Here is an 18,892-nt window from a genome sequence, read left to right on the forward strand (position 1 = left end):
TTTTCCCAAAGGTTCCTTCAGAGATTTAAGCTGGATAGGATCAATAATGAATAATCCTGGTTATTTGAGGAGCTGGGGGTGTTCACCTGGAGAGGAGAAGGCTCCAGGGAAAGCTCAGAGCCCTTCCAGAACCTAAAGGGGCTCCAGGAGAGCTGGAGAGGGGCTGGGAACAAGGGATGGAGGGACAGCACACAGGGAATGGCTTCAGAGTGACAGAGTGGAAATTTAGATGGGATATTGGGAAGGGCCTGGAGCAGCCTGGGACAGTGGAAGGTGTCCCTGGCATGGCAAGGGAAAACAATTTCAGGTTCTTTCCAATCCAAACTGGATGGGCTTTGAGGCCCCTTCCCACCCAAGCCATTCCATGATTTCATGAAATCCAGTGCCACAGTGTTAGGAACAGGTGGTTCCTTACAGACAGACAGTGTTTCATGTCACCATAATGATCCCAAAGGGAAGGAAATGTCAGGAATTGTAGGGAAGGGGAGGCCCAGGCCGCTGTGAGGCTTTCAGCCATCCCAGTGCTACTCAGACATTACTAAGCTGTTACTACACCAGGCTTGTCCCAGTTAGTATTGGGGAAGAAAGGGACTCAGGGAGATAATAACAGCAGTAACATTATTAATAATAAATATTAACAATGCCATTTAAAATAAATTTTTAATTATTAAACGTCATAATTTTATATAATTATAATGTGATAATCCTATAGTTATATAATTGATATATTTAAAATTTAATACTTCTATAATTATTAAATTATATAAATTTATAATTAGATTGTAAAGTTATTAATAGAATTATTAGTTCATACAAGTAGATATTATTTAAAATGTGTATTATATACCATGTATAAAATATAACCGTATAAAATATATATATTAATATATATATAATTATATATATTAATATATTTATATATTATATAAAATATAATATATATTACCATATAAAATATAACATCTACGTGATTCATAGGATCTTTTAGGTTGGAAAAACCTTCTAAGACCATTGAGTCCAGCCATTTCCCCACCACTGCCAAGGCCACCACTGACCATGTCACCAAGAGCCACATCCACATGGCTTTAAATCCCTGCAGTGATTGGGACTGGGCAGCTGTGACCACCCTTTCCAGGAGGAATTTTCCCCAAAATCCCATCTAAACCTCCCCCTGAGGCTGTTCCTCTTGCCCTTATTCCCTGGGAGCAAGGGGTGAACACAGTGATCTCCAGAGGAACCAGGAAGGTGATCCCATGGGATTGATGCTCTGGGGTGAGGGGTGGCGGTAGAACAGGGATTTAATGCAAGTGGGATTTGATCTGGGAGCAGAGTCCTGCCCAAGCCACTCCTTGGCTGATCCCAGCCTCTCCTTGTGGGCTGGAATTCCACTGGGATGGAAATACTCCTGGGAAAAGAATGAAACTCAGGTACTTGGTGAGGTGAGGGATTCCCTGGAGAGGGCCAGGAGCTGCACAGGGATGTCCCAGAGCTGGAAAAGCATGGCTGAGCTTTTTCCAGGCATCTCTGTTGATGATTATTAACCCCCCAGCTCAGGAGAGGAAACAGATCCTGCTGCTGTGTTTTAGGGGTTTAAAACCCATCCATTCCAGCATTAAAAAGCTTTTCAACAAACCTGGGAATGGGTGTGGGATCAGCTCTGGGGTGGGAGCTGCTGGAGCAGGCGCCATGCTCACATTAAGCTTTGAAGCTCTGAGCTTTAATAGAGATTTTCCAGAAGGTTGTCAAGATTAATTTGGATTCAGGTCCTGCAGAGCCTGCCCAGCTTTAATTTTAAAGCAAATGATGTGAGGAGGAAATCAAGGAGTCTTTTCTCACGCCGTGGCTGTGCTGCTTGAACACAACCTGTGGCTCATTAGAAAGGCCTAAGGCAAGGAAATAAATATTTATTTTATAAAATCTTACAGTTCCAATTTAGGAAGAGTATTTCTTCCATTTGAGGCAGCTGTAAGAAGATACTTAAAAAATGTTACTTCCCATTGGGTCTTCCACTTGTGCTCTGGGCATTTTTAGCTGTCTCAAGCTCAGTTTCAATCCCATATGGAACATGAAAAACTCATTTTTAGATCCTATTTGCTACATTAAGTGTTCATTTTAAAATCTCATTTGCTACACTAAATGCTCATTTTTAAAGATGCTTTCCTTCAAAATGTTTCTAATGAACACCAGGATAAATCCTGAAAAAAAGGAGCTTGTTGATTGTTGACTTTATTCTTTGCTTTTGGGGGATTTGGGAATTTTTTTCCTTTTTTGTATTAGTGCATGAATGCAAATATTCTTGTTAAAAATTAAATTGAATAAAACAAAGATTTGAATGGTGCCTGCCCACAGAAAAGTAAGTGGGGTCAGAGAGGATTTTTTCCTGCTGATATTAATCTAAAAAGTCCCTCTCTAATTGTGCCATTATCACAATAACAGAATTATCACCTCTCCAACAACAGATTTTCACATGGGAGCAAAGCACAGCAGAAATTAAACTTCTGGGGGTGAACTGAGGCTGTTCATTAGTTATTTTGTTTTAATCTTATTTATCCCGCTGAAAATAAGTACAGCTGGATTTCCAGGGCTCTCTGGGAATATCACCCCAATGGCATCGTGGATTTGTTGGAGTTTTCCCCGGCAGGAACATCCCACTGGCACAGGGCAGCTGCTGCTCCTTAGGGCCACCCTTAGGTGTCAATCCATTCTTCTGAAAGCCAGGAGAAAAACATAAAACCAGGAAAATCAATTTTCTGGCTGAGAAATCCAGGAGTGCCTTCCCAACATGCCCTGGGCAGGAGTGCTGAATCCCACCTTGCTCCAGGGAGTTGTGCACTAAGAAAATTTGGGATAGCTCCCCTGACTGACATAAAGCAACTCTTCTGGAGCAAGCAGCGAGTGGATGTCCTTTTTCTGAGAAATACAATTTTTCTGAGGAACCAATCCATGCCTCCCTTCCCAAAATCATCCGATGATCCTTGATGGGATCAAAAGCTGCCCTAATTCCGTGGCAGTGCCTGCTCTAAGGAGGGGCTGGAAAAGCCAGCTGGTTTTTTATCCCTGTGGGTACCTCTGGCTTGGTTTGAAAGACAGGTCTCTGCTAAGGAAGGCAGGAGCCTCTCTTGAAATGGAAAATGTAAACTCCCTCTCTCTGAATTATTATAATTTTGAGATTAAGGGGCTCTCAGGCAAAGATATGGGAATAGGAAAATTAAATTAATTTTCTCTTCTAGGAAAATTAAAATACAAATGCAATAGTACAAAAAGTTAACAGAGCCAGACCATGCCCTGCCCCTGTGTGCCAGGGGGGTGTCCCAGCCCCATCCATGGGGGCTCAGCCCTCCTGCAGTGCCAGCTGTGGCTCTGCTGCAGAGGGATCCTGCACAAGGGGGGAGTTTTCCTCTGCAGCTCCAGGGCTGCTGCAGATGGGCCTGGGCTCCCTCTGGCCATGCAGGGCAGCACAAAGCTGCTCCTCTGGCAGTGCAGGGGGCAAAGGCTGCTGTGGGGTCCCAAAGCTCAGATTGGATCCAGGCAGGAATGCTTGGCTCCTCCCCTGGGCGGAGCATCTCCCCATGGGATGGTGGGATTGGATCAGCCATGCAGGGACACTCACTGGCCATGGACAGAAGATAATTAATAATTAATGGCCCATGAACAGAAGAGATCTCCTGGAGGGAGGATTGGGTGTGGGAGAGATAAAGAAAACTGCTCCACCTGGTTTTAACAGCTGGCCCATGAACAGAGATATCCCCCCCGGAGTTATGAGGGATGAGTCATGGAAAAGATAAAGAACAGTCCCCCACCTGGTAACAGAATATATACTTTTGGTTATATCTTGCATTGCAACTTAAGACAGCCTGCAAGGTGAATCAGAGCAGTGACTCCCTTGGAAACTCAGATTTTTGGTAGCTCAATATGTGACTAAATCAATGTTAGGTCAAGGTAGATCATAGAGCAACCAGCAGTGAAAAGTGAAATGTAATTTTGTGTTGTGGGTTTTGTAACTCCTGATGGTATAGGGGGCGTTTTGTTGAATTAACCTCTAGTTTTCAGCTTTTTGTATTAATTGCATATATTTGTCCTTATGCAAGTGCAGCGAGGTCACAGCTGTGCTAAATGCCTCTGTACTTCTCACTGCAATATTCACTGCTCCAGGCTTACAATGATTTCTTTCTCAAGCCAGTCCTTAAAATAATTCCATTTAATTAAAATCAGAATATTTCAGTTAAGGAAACAACTATTTGTTAAATTAATTTGCGCAGGAAATAAAAGTGGGGGGCGGGGGGTAAACCTTGTCCTGTGGCAAGAATTTTCTGCTAAACATAATAAGATCAGAATGCCTTGAAAGAGTAAATATTGCAATTTTTTCTTCCCAAAAAGGCTTCATAAATGAAAAAAGGTTCCTTCAGTTAAAAGAGTCTGCGGGTTTTGGTCTGTGGTGTAAATTCCAATTCCTCCAAGGCCCTGGAAGCAGTCAGGAGAGGATGAGGGATGTTTAGTGTGACCTTGGAGGCAGGGTCGAGCTTTAGGTGTGGATACTGGGGAGAAGTTCCTACTTAAACATACAGCCTTGAATCCCAGGAAGGAAAAAATTCCTTGGGGAGGCAGGGAAAGGGTTCCAGAGGAGGCTGGATGTGAGAAGCTGCAGCGTGAGCCCAGCCTGCCTTCCAGCTTTGTGGGATTTCAATCCCCTGCATGGAAAACCAGCTCTGGGAACAGCCCCACCTCTTGTCTGCCTGGTGTGTTTGGTTTTTACTATGTGATTTGAAATCCAGGCTGTGCTGGGGACACTGAGGGCATGGCCAGGGAAGCAGCTGAGCAGGAGGAGTTGGATTTGCTGTTCCACGGTGCACGGGCAGGCGCTGGAGTAGAACTGAAAGGATGCTCCATGGGATCAAACTGTCCATTCCTGCTGCCCTTTAACAGGGAAAATTGTCTTTCTTGTCTTGGGGAAAAAGCCAGGCTCAGGTTTTTCTTGAAATGCTTTTTTGTGTTGAGTTTTTTTGATAGCCGCAGTTTAGTCTCTGTAACCCCTTGTGAATGCTGGGAATGGGCAGGAGGGGGCTGGGGCAGGTACTGCTCACAGAGAGAGGTTAAATATTGACAATTCACATTTTAAACTAAGGAAATCCTTATTGGAGGCAATGCACCACAGGGAAAAGGGAGGAGAAAGGAAAAGGAGGCAGAAGGATCAGGTTCCTCTTGATTCAGGGCATGATGAAAGGGGAGGATTAATTCCTTCAGTTCTGGTGTCAGCTGGGTTTGAAATGTTGGTTAATATACATTGCAATAAGTCAATATCTCATTTTAATATTGCTGATTCATAGAATTAAAGAATGGGTTGGGTTAGAAGGGACGTGGAAGATCAACACATCCCACCCCTGCCATGGGCAGGGACACCTTCCACTATTGGAGTTTTTGGTTTTCTGTTTTTATTTTTTTCCTTCCATTCTCCTCAGAGTTTACTTGATGAGATAAACTAATTTACTGACAAGGTTGCAGTGCTCTGTGAGATCCTGTCTTTACATTTCCAAGGAGAACAAAACCACAATGTCGTTTTCCCCCATTTTGATTCTGTCAGTGAGGAAAAAACACCCTCAGAGACCCACTTGTGATCTCCAGAGGCACAAGGCCTGGTTTGGGTTTAACTTGCTGCCTTCTATTTATAGATTATTCTATTGTTGTGCTTCTACTGAGAATTTGAAAAGATGATGCCAGGAATTAAATCTTGGACTTTCTTTTCCTCTGGTTTTTATCCTTTAAAAATAATGGTGTTTATTTTTACTTGGTATTTTTGTTTTCCAAGTACCTTTTTTTTTTTGTTTTTTTAAGAATGAGTGCTGGCTTTTTTGGTTTTTTTTTGCCATCAGTTATTCATTTTGCCCACAATGAGAATCACATTTTATTTTTCAGCACCTGCAGAGTGGGATCTCAGGTACAGATGGATCAACAGGATGAAATAATTGATAAAACAAATGTTCTGAAGTTTTGTCCTGATGCAAGCAGGCCCAGAATCCAACCCTCAGTGTGCTTCAGAGCCTTCAGGGGTGGTTCCATCCCACATCCTGCCTGTTCAGGGAAAGAAAACTCCTCTTGTCAGGAATTTTGCATCAAGTCAAGCCCAATCCTGGCTTGTGGCCCAGGAATTTTGAGCTCCAGGGCAAAGCAGACTGTGACAGGACTTCAAATCCTTCAGATTGTGCTTTCTGCAGCTCCAGCTCTTCACAGCTCAGTGCAGAACATTAGACACAACTGGAGATTTATTGAGGTGTTAGGGTTTGTTTGAAGTCACTCATCCTTTCCAAATGATCATTTGGGATTGAAATATTGATGGCTGTGCATAGCAAGGGAATTGTTTTGTGTTGCTTACTAAAATGTGGAGAAGAGTGGAGTGATGGGAGGGATTGGAGTGAAAGACTGGGGCTTTTCGCTGCCAGTATTAAAATGAGATGCAATTATTAAATATTTTGATCACATTCTAGAGTGACTTGAAACACAGGGCTCTGAAAGGTGGTGTGATGTCTAAGTGGGGATCTGCAGCTACACTCTGCATGGCTTTCTTGAGGTTTCCTTCAGGAGGGGATGCCTTGAGAAGGCTGAGCTAGAACAGAGGCTGGACAGAGCTAAAGAATAAAGCAGGGATTTATTAACAGGATCTCCTCCATGGATCCACCTTGGGCAGCACAAGAGCCCAGCCAGGGCTGCACCCAAGGTGAACCAAAATGGGCACAAAATGGATGAGTGGTCACCAAATCTTCCACTTTTACAAGTTCTGCTCCATTTGCATATTGGAGTTCATTGTCCAATTACAGCTTTAGGTTATGGAGTCCCATCCTTCTTTCTTTTCTCTCTTCAGCCCATGGTGTTTGTGCTCTTGGGCCTGAGATTTGGATCAGTTGTCCTTGGTCCCCAGCTAGAGAAGGAATTGTTTTGTCTCCCTGCTCTCACCATCCCTCTATGTGAAGCTCAGACCCACAGACTAAAGCAGCACAGAATCTGAAAATTATGAAAGCTAAACCTGAGACCTCATTGCCCCAAAATAGTGGGGCAAGACTTGTTTGGGTGTTATTTTGCTGAGAATCTCTGGAGCTGTGAACTATCAGCTCTAGGAAACGCTCAGGGCAGTTGTTCACTCCCTTGCTGGGGCGGAGGAGAGAGGAACAGCCATGCTTGGTATTTAAGTATTAAAATTATTAATTGGGGTGAATTGTAAAGGATGAGCCATCTGGAAGTAGAATACAACAGGTTTTACCACCTAATTTATAAACTAATCCTGGAACTGTTGGAAAGTATCAAGTGGTTTGATGTTCACCCCTGTCCCTCTCTGGTATGACTGCAGATGTCCCCAGATTGTGGCGCTCCCCTCTTGTCCCCCCCACACACAAAGTCCCTCAGGGTGTCACCAGGGTGCCTGAACAGCTGGAGACCTTCAGCTCCTGATTAGTGATCAGTATTGGATTAATCATCAATGGATTGGAAATCAAGGCAAAAGTATAAACACAGGTTTAGGACTTATTGACTCCCTCAGCCTCAGCCAATGATGCTTACCTTAAGCAGGAACCACATAATTTGGGTGTGTTTCTTAACCTTCTTTTTGAATCTTCCCCTGACCCATTAAACTCCCCTTCCTCTGGCCTCCAGATGTGTTTTGGGAGCCCTTGGACAGCGTGCAGCCATTTGATTATCACAGATATTTCAGAGCTCATCCTCGTGCCTGACACTTCTCATAAAGAGCCGTTTATTCCCCTATCCAGCCTGTTATCACCCAGACAGTGCCCATTCTTGTGTCCATTTTCCTGCTCAGATAACAAATAGATCCCTCCCAAAGCAGCTGACAGTCTGCTCTCCTCAGAGGAGAAGGATTTCAGCAGGGCCAGGAGTCTGCTTGGGAATATTTTGCTTTTTTGGTCAGACCAAGTAAGGAACTCTTCATAAAGGGGCAGAAATGCAGCTGGAGGCTTCCAAACTCTTTTTCCTTTTGCCTGGCTCATAACCACATCAGCTCCTGTGTGATAAGAGGATTATTATCTTTATCATTAGGATTAGTTTTCAAATGAGGGAGGAACCTGAGCATTTCTTGACAGGTTAGAGGGTGAAGTTTAGCTTCTCTGTTGTGTTTTTCTATCTCTTTTAAGAAGAAATGCCTGAATTTCCCTGCAGTATCCTGGATTGCATCTGATTAGCCATGGAAGTCCATGGGAGGAGAAATGCTCCTGTGGGAATGTTGAGTCTGCCAGGGTCAGAGTGATGAGTGGTGGGATTTCTTCTTTGCTGGGATTTCTTCTCCTTGCAAAACTGTTCCTTGTCTTGGGTTTATGATGGAAAACCAGCTAGAATGTCTCTGGTGTAATATTTTAGAAAATTCCAAAGGAAACTGGGCTAAAATATGTTAGAATCTATGGAATGTTAGGGAGAGAAAGTAAAGAAAAAAAGGGCCTTTTTCTGCACAGCTGGTGGAAAAGTTTGAGCACAGCCTAATTACAAGGAGGATGTCTCAGGCTTCATGTTTGAAAACTCTGTCTCTAAACTGCCTTTGGAGCCTAATGAAAACTGGAGCCTGCCTGCAAATCCACAATGCCAAGCAAAGCCTTCTGGAGGAGCATTAATTTGATGGAAAATGCAGCTTTGGGGCTGAATAAATCATCGACAGGCTGCTTCAGAATAGAACAATTTCATCTCTCTGGGTGCTGGATTCCTCCCAGCATGAAGAGGCTCTGAGGAAGAGGGCAGAGCAGAGGGTGGGGTTGGTTTGGGGTCAGACAGGCTGGGGACACTGTTGCCTGAGGATGGATGATGGATGGATGATTAAATGGGCTGGAATTTGGCAGGGCTGGCAGGCCTGGAGAAGGGTAATTAATGGTTTTGATGTTTAATTGGTGCCAGGGAAACGCAGAGGGTGGTGGGGTTGATGTGAGGCAGGTGCTCCACATCTCCTCTCACACTGCTCAAGGCCACACCTCGAGGGCTCTGTCCACTTCTGGGCTCCCCCATATCCCTCCTGGGGCTCCAGCCCCTTCCCCAGCTCTGCTCCCTTCCCTGACAGCCCTTTGTCATGAGGAACCCAAAATTAAACTTCCAAGGGATGCACTTGAAAACTCACAGTGCTGACAGGTCTCATGGCGAATGTTTAATGTTTGATGAGTTCCTCAGCTGTCCCTTCTAGCTGGTCCATGAATTCCTGCCCATCATGACAGCATTCCCAAAGTCTCCAAGCCTGAGGTTGGAGTGGAGGTAGAGAAAACCTCAGATCCCAGCAGGAATCGCAGTGTCCATCAATACTTCGTAGGTAACTTGGAGTTCCTCCTATTTTCATGAAGGATTCGTTGAAGTTTCAATTTACTGTGGAGCTCTTTAGGGTTTCCTAAGTTTTTTAGGGTTTCCTAGGTTTTTTAGCACAAAGACCCAGCAGTTTGCACATCCAGGATTTCAGCCTTGTTGAGAACAGCCTCTGCCATGGCTGCTTTCTCCTGGCACCAATTCCCAGGAATTCAGTAACGTGGTGATGGATAAAGACACACTTTGGGTTCTGTTAGAAAGGGGGATGTAGAAACACAGCTCTGAAATGAATTCTCTGGCCTGAAACATCAGTGGAAGTTCAATTACCATGGCTGGGGAAGAGGGGAAAACTCAGGATAAGTGGAATTGTGCCCACAGAGTAATGGAGTGCTTTCTTCTTTCCTTTAAGAAATAAGTGACCCTGAGATAAGAGAAATTCACTGACCATGGCCACCTCCCTGGCATGGGCTCAGTGAAAAACACCATGGCAAAAGCCAAAGCAAGGTGTTAGTCCTTCACATGGTCTGATTGGTGGTAATTGGCTGTAAATCAGAAAGCTCCAGTGCAGATTTGGTGCTGTCACTTAACCCAACCTCTTCCTAATCTAAGTGGATTTTTCTCCCTAGTGGAAAAGGCTGGGACTTAATTTATTTTTTTTTTTTTATTTTTATTTTCTTGTGACAAAGCATTGTGAAAAAATGCATTTCAATAAGAATAAAAATTTCATCAGGAGTCTGGTGAGCTGTCACTTAGTTAATTCTTAACCAACACAGAGCCCTTGAGATGTCTGTTGGGATGAGCTTGGCGTGATCCTGGTGTGATGGTTGGAATTCTCTAGGGAGGGAGATGTGGCCAAGCCTGTGTTTGTTCAGGCAAAACCAAAATAGCACAGACTGGCTCTGAGGAGCTTTGAAATAAAGGGAATTATTACTTCCCCTGCAGAGGGAGTGTAAAATGAATGAGTTCATCCAGACCCTTCTGACAGAGGGATTTTAATGTTTGTCTGTGATCTGGGTGAAGCAGTTGCTGAGTGCAGCCAAATCATATCCTATATACAAACCCAAAAAAAAAAAACCACCACCAAAAAACCCCAAAAACCCCAAATCAACCTTGTTGATCCACCTTGTTGTAGCACATGACTCAGGGGCATATCTGCACTGTGAAGTGTGTGAGAGGAGTCTGAAGGCCAAGCTAAGTAAAGATCTGGGCACAATTCCAAACTAAAAGCTCATTAACTCCAGCTCTGTGTTGCCCTGACCTCTGGGATGTGCATGAGGATGGCCCTGGATGCTCCTTGGCAGGGAATTGGGAGCTAATTTTGGCCTTGACATTACAGAATGATGCTGCTGGAGATGAAGCCCTGGCTCAGGAAAAGCCCCTGCTTTGCTGTTTGGATATAATATGAAGTGTGAGAGAAATATTGTGGCAATATTTCCTTCCATTCATGGATAACAGCCATGATTCATGAGGAAATGGGATAATTCCTGTGTTTAGGTTGAATCTCTGCAGAACTGGAGGCTGGAGGATGTATAAATATGGGATTAATGCAGTGAGTTGGTGTCTATACAATTTATATCCTGTGTGTTGCTGCCTTGGAGTTATTTGTTTCACATTTAGCCTGCAGCTTGGTGAGCCCATCAATGGCTAATCTGGCAGGTAAAGCAAGAAATTTGGCTTAAATGAGTATTTTAAATGATTCCTAAGGTGGTTTAGGGAGGTTTTTCTTTATCTTTGCTCAGAGTGGCAGGTTCTTTCCTGGAAAAAGCCTCTACAACCTCTGTAATTACTGGTGGAGCAAAGGGAGGGTGTCAGATCATTCCTTACTGAGTTGTTTCCCTCTCAGAGTTGAATTATCAGTGTTTTTAGTTATCTGCTCTCTCTTAATCTCCCTGGGGTTATCTCTGTGTGGTGTCAGGGTTGCACCCAGGTGGGTGAGAGCAGTGAGGACGTGGTGGATGTGTTTTTAGGGGATGGTGGAAATGGTGCTGGCTCCTCCAGCTTGTCCTCTGTTGCTGTTGAGGTGGTTATGATTTAAAGCAGAGATTACAAGCAGTTTTAGATGGCAACTTTTTATTCTTGAACATGGTTGATTTTTTAATATACTTTTTAATTGTTTGTGTTTTTTAATTTTAATTATTGGCTACAAAAAGTTAACATAATACTATTGATGAAAAGTTACAGTGACTTCAACTAATTTTTTAAAAATACTTTGTCCAGCTGTAAAGTTTTCTTATTTTTCATCAGTTTTTCCCTTCTCTTGGTCTTTTCGGATAGAGCTTTGGAGAGAACTCTGTATCAGCTTCTTCTTGTTTCTTAGCTTCTTCTTGCTCTTTTAGCCAACAGGCTTGCTGTTAGCTCCTTTGCATCCCTCTGTGATTCGCATCATTCCCAATATTCCACCTGTCCTCTGGAATTTGGGACAAGGTGAGCATTAAGTGAAGGTGATGGGGTTTATTTTCTTCCTTAAATAACCCAGGGCATGAAACTGGGCTTGGATTTTAAGAGGTGCAAACCCCCCAGGTTGCAGTTTGTTCTGGCATGAAGCAGTAACCTTTACCAGGAAGAAACTCCACAGGGAATGTAATAAAAGTGAGATTTACATCTGTTTCACTCAAAAGCTGTCGTTTCCAAACCAAAACCAACCCATATTTGAATTAAAGCTCATCTAAAGCTGCTCAGGAAAGCCAGGAATATTTGTTTCAATATTTGTTACGACAGAATCAAGCAGTTTTGACCATTCCAAAACTTGGGTGCTCTCACAGTTTGCCAGGTGGATTTGTTTGGAAGATGTACAAATTGGATAAATTCTTGTTTCTGTGCTTGAAGATTAGCAATGATTCTGTATGTGCACATCTCCAATCATCTCTCCTGAGTGAAGTTCACATCCTTTACCTGGTAATTGTCGTGTTTTGTCTCAGCAGAGCCCAGGAAAGATGAGGCACAAAGGCTTTAATGTGATTACAGAGAGCTGTTAAATGTGCATCTCATTATGTGGAGTGTCTGGAGGCCTGGCAGGCTGCCTTCCCCACACAAGCAGTGCTCTCCCCTCACAAAGATACAGAAATATTGATCTAAAGATAGGCAATAATTAGCACAAAAGATGATGTTACAGGAAATAGCCCCTGGCTCTGTTGAGAGGGGATCTTGTTCAGAAGTTGTTGTTGAGCATGAAATCACTGCTGAGTAAAATGAACTGATTTGATCACTAAATGCCCACAGATTATAAATTTGGTAAATTGATTATTTACTCTTTTGTGCCCCTAACTCCCAGTGGCTCTTGTTGTGTCACAGAGAATTCTCAGTGATGGGAGCTTGGGGCAGGAGTTCGGTTCAGGAGCTGAGCAGGACCAGGGAAATGATTTTAACTATTGGCATCTTCCCCTTTGTTGAATGGGAAGAGTTAAATTTGTGTTGATTTGAGGAAAACAGAGAATGGGGTTCCTCTTTGGGAGCTTCCAACTGAACTCAAACTGGGAGGAAGTGCAGGGACCTGCACTGCAGTGGAGAGCAGTGGAGCTCTGCCCTTTTTTCCACTTCTTTTGAGCCAAAAGTTAGGGATTCGTGTCTGAGAGTTCAAAATCAAGTTATTTTCTCACTGTTGAGCTGCCCTGAACTTGCTGCTCAGGGCGGAATGGTTGGAATCCCTGGAAATGCTGAAGACAAGGCTTGGAGCAGCCTGGGACAGTGGAAGGTGTCCCTGCCCATGGCAGGGGTGGCACTGGATGGGCTTTAAGGTCCTTCCCAACCCAAACCATTCCATGGATTTCTGATTCCATGACCAAGGCTGGACCCCAGGACTGTGGTAACCAAAGTCAGTTAATTCTGAGGTGGGAAGAGGAGGAATTTCTAATAGCCCCCTCCTATGAAAAATTAATCTGTGTGAGCAAAAAGATGGGTTTTAATTTCTGCATCTGGACTCAGTTTGGAGACTCCTCCTGGGAATCTGGAGAGGAATTAATGACTCACAATGTGCTTAATTACCTGTAAATTACTTTGTGCTGAGCAGACAGAAAGTAAGAGTTGGGCAGAAAGTGATGAAAGTTCTTTAGCCAAAACAAAAATAAAAGAGGAGGGGAAGAAGCAATGTGGTACCACAGGTGTCAATGAGAAGACCAGAACAAAAGTAGATTTGTATAGAATCATAGAATCTCAGAAAGAATTTAGTTAGAATGGCCTTAAATCCCATCCAGTGCCACCCCTGCCATGTCAGGGACACCTTCCACCATCCCAGGCTGCTCCAAGCCCTGTCCAGCCTGGCCTTGGGCACTGCCAGGGATCCAGGGGCAGCCACAGCTGTGCCAGGGCCTGCCCACCCTGCCAGGGAACAATTCCTCATTCCCAATATCCCATCCAGCCCTGCCCTCTGGCACTGGGAAGCCTTTAGAAGGTAAAGGATAAGGGCAGTACCTCCCTGGGCTGGGCTTTCCAAGGACACCTGTGTGCATGGTGAAGTCAGGGATGAGTTTCTGGGCCATAAATAAGTGTGGAAGTTCTGTCCTGAGTGGGAACAGATTTAAAACACTCATAAATGTTCATGAGAAAAGGAGTTACATGGATAATGTGGCTGCCTGGGTAGGATTACCAACGTGGAATGGGGGTTTTGGTTTGTTTTTATTTCAGGGAGTTAATTCTGCTTTCACACTGGAGCCCCACTCTTGTTAATACTGGTACAAATCCCATTTTAGCAAGCCTTAGTCATGCTACTAATGGGAGCATTTTCTCTTCAGCACCTTTAAAAGTTCTCTAAATGGTGCCATTTGTGCTCTGATATCTTAATGTTTTTATGTCCAGGCAGGGACGGGACTGGTTTTCCTGCACCGAGTCCATTTGCACATCATAATGATCATTTTATGCATTTGTCCTCTCCTTGCATGGGATGAATTTTTAATGTGCAGGCAGAGGGTGACATTTTTATTGCTTTTACGGGCATCAGGAATGCATTTTAAATTCAATTATGTACTGTCTCTGGAAATACCACACAAGTGACTTGCCAATAAATACATCTCGTGGATTACTGGAAACTAACGGGGACAGTAATCACTGGAGTAACTTCACTGGGCCAATTTTTGTCACTCCAAAAAAAATACAGGTTAATGCATATTAGGAGGAATAATTTAAGCTTCATATAGACACTGATAAAGCAGCATAATTATTTCTGGAAGGAGATGAAAAGAGTTTGTGCAGCTCAATGGAGACAAAAACTCACTGGGTGCCCCAGCAGCTCGATATGCAATTAAAAATCAGTGTTTTAAAGGGTAGGGGAAGTCAGAAAAGGGCATTCCATGCACTGAACACCAGCTCAAAGAACTCACAGGATTTCTGCTGTGGAATTGAGCTGGAGATGAAGACAAATCAGGCTTAGGCTGAAGTGTCCTCAGAGGGATGGTAAAAATCCTGAAGTTGTTAATAATTGAGCAAATTCCAGATGACCTGCCGTGAATCACTGTTCTGTTAAGCTGCTGACAAGGAGGGGGAGCAGAACCAGCTGGCCAGAGCACACCAGGAATCAATCAGAATCTGGTTTAACAAGAAAATCCAAACCACTGGAAAACTGGGAAGATAAAACTCAAAGCAAATCGGGATCTGTGGGTGCAGGCACACACGTCTGTAGGCATGGGATTTGGAGTGCTTTGTGGGGAGATAAAAGGTGGTGTTGAAAATAAAACAGTGTCACTTGAAACAAGTAATTAGAGTGGAAGTCCTTATCCAGATGAGGTAAATGCAGGAGGAATCAGCATTTGCTTCTAGGGCGTGGAATAATGGAATAGTTCATGTTGGCAGGGATTATCTGCTCCAAACCTTCTTTTAAAACAGCTGAGCTTGAGCTGATCCCACCACCACCATCCCAGAAGAATCTGGAGGGAGCAGATACCCTGTCCAACACAGCCTCTACTCCTCTGCAGCTCGAGGATGGGAGATGTCAGCAGCTCCTGGATCCTGAGGAAACCAGGATTGCAATCTGGATTTTTCTGTCCAGGCAATGGGATTTACCCTTCCAAACAACACCAGGAATCCAGGACCTTCTGTTGCCCTGTGTTCCGGGTTAAACTGATGTTTCATTAAATCCCAATCCTTGGCAAAGTGTTCCCAGCACTTTCTCCATGAGGTTCCAGATCTAAGGAACAGTGGATAAGGGACAATGTCCCTGAGCCTCTGAGTTTTGCTGCAGCCCCTACTGGATTTTGACTGGAGAAAGGTATAAGCACCTCTTGATATTAAAATATCCAGCCTTGTGTCCATGTTTCCCTCATGGACAGAGCTCTGCCTCATATGGTGCTGTTCCAGTCCTTTCCCTATTGCTGGGAATGGGGGAATGAGACAAAAAAACTCAGTTTATGGGGTTTCTAAATCCACTGGGCTTTGCCTTCCTTCACCTATATAAGATCTTTGCCACCTGGTCCTCCTCCCGTGTGGGTAATAACCACTCTGAATCCATGTTAAGTGACTAATGTGTTATTCCAATATCACTTAATGGGATTTTGGGGGGATGTTATTGGGAGCAACCAATTTTAAATCAATCCTTGCGTGCCCACCCTGGTGCTACTGCCCTGATCTCTGTGCCTGGTCCACAGCTGAGCTGTTGAGCATGTGTGGGCCATTAAAAGGAATTTTGTTAGACATTAATCACCCCAGAGGAGTAAACTGAGTCATCTGTAAACTTGTGGAATGATCATCAATAAATCAGGAATGACAGGGAACCAGGAATGGATTTATGGAAGTGCTTTCAACACCTGTTGCTGGCTCCTTTTAACAGTATTTTGATATCTGTCAATGAGTCAGATTTTAATCTGAAGTGTTTCCTTCTAAAACACATTGAATGGTGGTTTTAATCAAGATGAAATGTGGCCTTGCATAAATCAATGTACAGAAAATAAGATCTGCAAGACAGTCATAATCGTATCATGATGACCTTCTTTCAATGAATAAAATGAAATAAAATAGAGCTGACTGGCATAAATTATACTTTAAAATCAGATTTGATGGGCTGGTGGAGTCACTGTTGGATGAGGAGGGCTCTGGGAGTGTCCAGGCTCTTGGATCTGCTCTGGGAAAAGAGGCTGGGTAGGATATCCTGGATTGCAGGGCTCAGGGCACAAACTCAGCACCAGAACCAGGTTCTTCCTTTTGGAATCATCTTCCCTGTCCTTTCCCTTCCCTGATCTCCTCATGGGCTAAAGTGGGGTCAGGTTTCCCTTCTGTTTGCTTCATGTCTGCCATAGAAATCCTGGAATTCTCTCCTGCCTTTTATTATTTTTCTGTCCAGATATCAACCAGGGAGCCCACAGATATTCCCAACCACTCCAGTTCCAGGATTGTCTTCATCACTTTTGGAACAGGACAGGAGGAAAAGTTTGGAGGTTCAGCCATGGGCCTAGGGAATGACAGAGGAGGGTGCCAGTGGAATTCCCTTCCTGGGATAACCCTGTCATGTGCTGACCTTTTGTCATCTGTTGAACAGCAATTAATTAAACAAATTGGTGGAATTTAGTGAAGCTTTCGTGTTGCAGTAGAGAAAATAATGGAAAATAGAAAATGCTGGAGAGAGCAAATTGAAACATCTGTTGGGATTCAAGTGGGGATGGATTCAATGCCTGTTGGATCCAAAGGAAATGTCCCCAGGAATAATTTCTCTCTGATGGCAGGACAGGAGCTGTTCCATGGATCAAGTGACCCATGGCTGGTCAGTCTCACTGGTGACCACTGACCAGAACGTTCCTCCCCTTTGCCAAACTGCTTTGGACCTGGAGTGTTGCATTTTCCCTTCATGGATCATCTAGAGATGCTCCAGTTGGAAGCTTGGGTGTCCTGCTCCCAAAAAGACTGGGATAAGCCTGGGGGTAGGATCAAGAATTGAAGGTTGGATTTGGGATCACTGACCCCAAATGTTCTGTGCTGGGAGAAGAAGACGGGACTGAGATGAACCTGGGTGTAGGATCAAGAACTGAGGGTTGGATTTGGGATCACTGACCCCAGATAAGCTGTGCTGGGAGACAAAGCCAGGACTGGGATGAGCCTGGGTGTAGGATCAAGAATTGAGGGTTGGATTTGGAATCACCAGCCTGTGAGAAGCTGAGAGGGTTTGACAGCAGCAGAACAGAATTATACGGAATTACTGCAATTGGCTTCTCAGCACAGAGGTTTTTTTTGTTTGTTTTGGGTTTTTTATTGCCCATTATGCTGCTCGCCTGTCTCTAATATTCCCAAGATTATGTTTTCATAAACAATTGTGTTTTCAAGCCGTGTGTGGAATCTGTCGGGCTTTATTTGATTATTTCTCCAATGGAGCCCAGGCCCCTTGAAAATCCTCGACCTTTAATTCATTTCCAGCTGCAGAGGCTTTGCTGTGCATAGGAAATTTTGGTCTCCAAGATGAAAAGGGAGAATCAACGGAGTTGTAAAGTCTGGGATTAAATAATTCTTCTCCTTTCTTTAATTCAATAAAGGACTCATATTCTGGAGAAAGGGATGTCCCACCCCTGGCTTTAGAGGTACTTTAAAAATATTTGGGATTCTGTGCGGGTAATAAATCACGAGGAAGGGTGTTTTGCCCATTTATGGGTTGAGATCATAGAGCTGGGCTGGTTTGGATGTTCTGGGGGTCTTGCTGGGGATCCCTGGGTTTGGCACAGCACTGCTAGTTTGTGAGAAGGTCTCAAATGCCTCTGAGGTGGATTTTCATGGGGCCAATCCCAGGATTTCATCCTGGCATGGTTGTGATGGGTTCTTGCCATAAAAGGAACAAAATTCTTTGGATTTTGGTACCATGTTTTGTGGCTTATTTCTCTGGGGGGTAACTAAATCTTTCTTGGAAGTCTGTTCTCATTGGTGAGCTCAGAATGATCCTCTGGTGATCACTCAGAGGAGATTTTCTTTGGAGTTGTCCTTCCATAAATCATCTCAGATGTATCAGCCAGAGTGAGGAGCTCAAGGTTGCTCCCAAACCCAGTGTCTGGGATTTGATGATGCTGCCAACCACGGGGTCACCCCTGCTAGCTCCCAACCTAGGAAAGTGTTGGGCAGGACATCCATGTTTTTAAATTCTTTTCATAGTAAGTAACAACAAAAAAAGGTAAATATTTAGGTGTTCTAATGCTTTGTGAATTCTGAGATTCACTCAACACTTGTGTAAGGGAGCAATTAAAAAAAAGTAATTAAATATTACACAGGACCCCAGGGTATGTGAGGCTGCAGGAGCTGAGTGGGTACCTGGTGTCCCCTCCCTGCTCCAGCAGGGCCATCCCAGAGCCCAGGGCACAGCATTGTGTGCAGCCAGCTGTGCCCCAGCCCCAGGGAGGAGAGCCCCCAGGCTGTGTGGGCAATGTGCTCAGGGCTGGGCACTGCCCAGGGCAGAAGTTGTGCCTCCTGTGCAGGGCAATTGCTGGGCTCAGGCCCTGCCCGTGGCTCTGGTGCCATTGCTGGGCCCCGGAGCAGAGCCTGGGCCCTGCTCTGCCCCTCCCTGCAGCCAGGCCCAGCCAGGCCTGAGGGCCCCTCTCAGCTGGGGCTCCTCTCCAGGCTGAGCAGCCCCAGCTCCCTCAGCCTGGCCTGGAAGGGCACCCACATGATCCAGGCCCTTGCTCAGCTCCAGCAGCTCCTGGCCCTTTCAGGCCCCTTCGCTTTG

At 44.5% G+C, this 18,892-nt stretch overlaps 1 protein-coding gene across 4 annotated transcripts in view; it reads left to right on the plus strand.

The window, feature by feature from the left end:
- PRKG1 (protein kinase cGMP-dependent 1) overlaps positions 1–18,892 on the plus strand; it is a 368,158-nt gene that overhangs the window by 234,673 nt on the left and 114,593 nt on the right. The window lies entirely within an intron of this gene.

This window comes from Zonotrichia albicollis, chromosome 7 (assembly GCF_047830755.1).
Source record: "Zonotrichia albicollis isolate bZonAlb1 chromosome 7, bZonAlb1.hap1, whole genome shotgun sequence".
Classification (NCBI taxonomy): domain Eukaryota; kingdom Metazoa; phylum Chordata; class Aves; order Passeriformes; family Passerellidae; genus Zonotrichia; species Zonotrichia albicollis.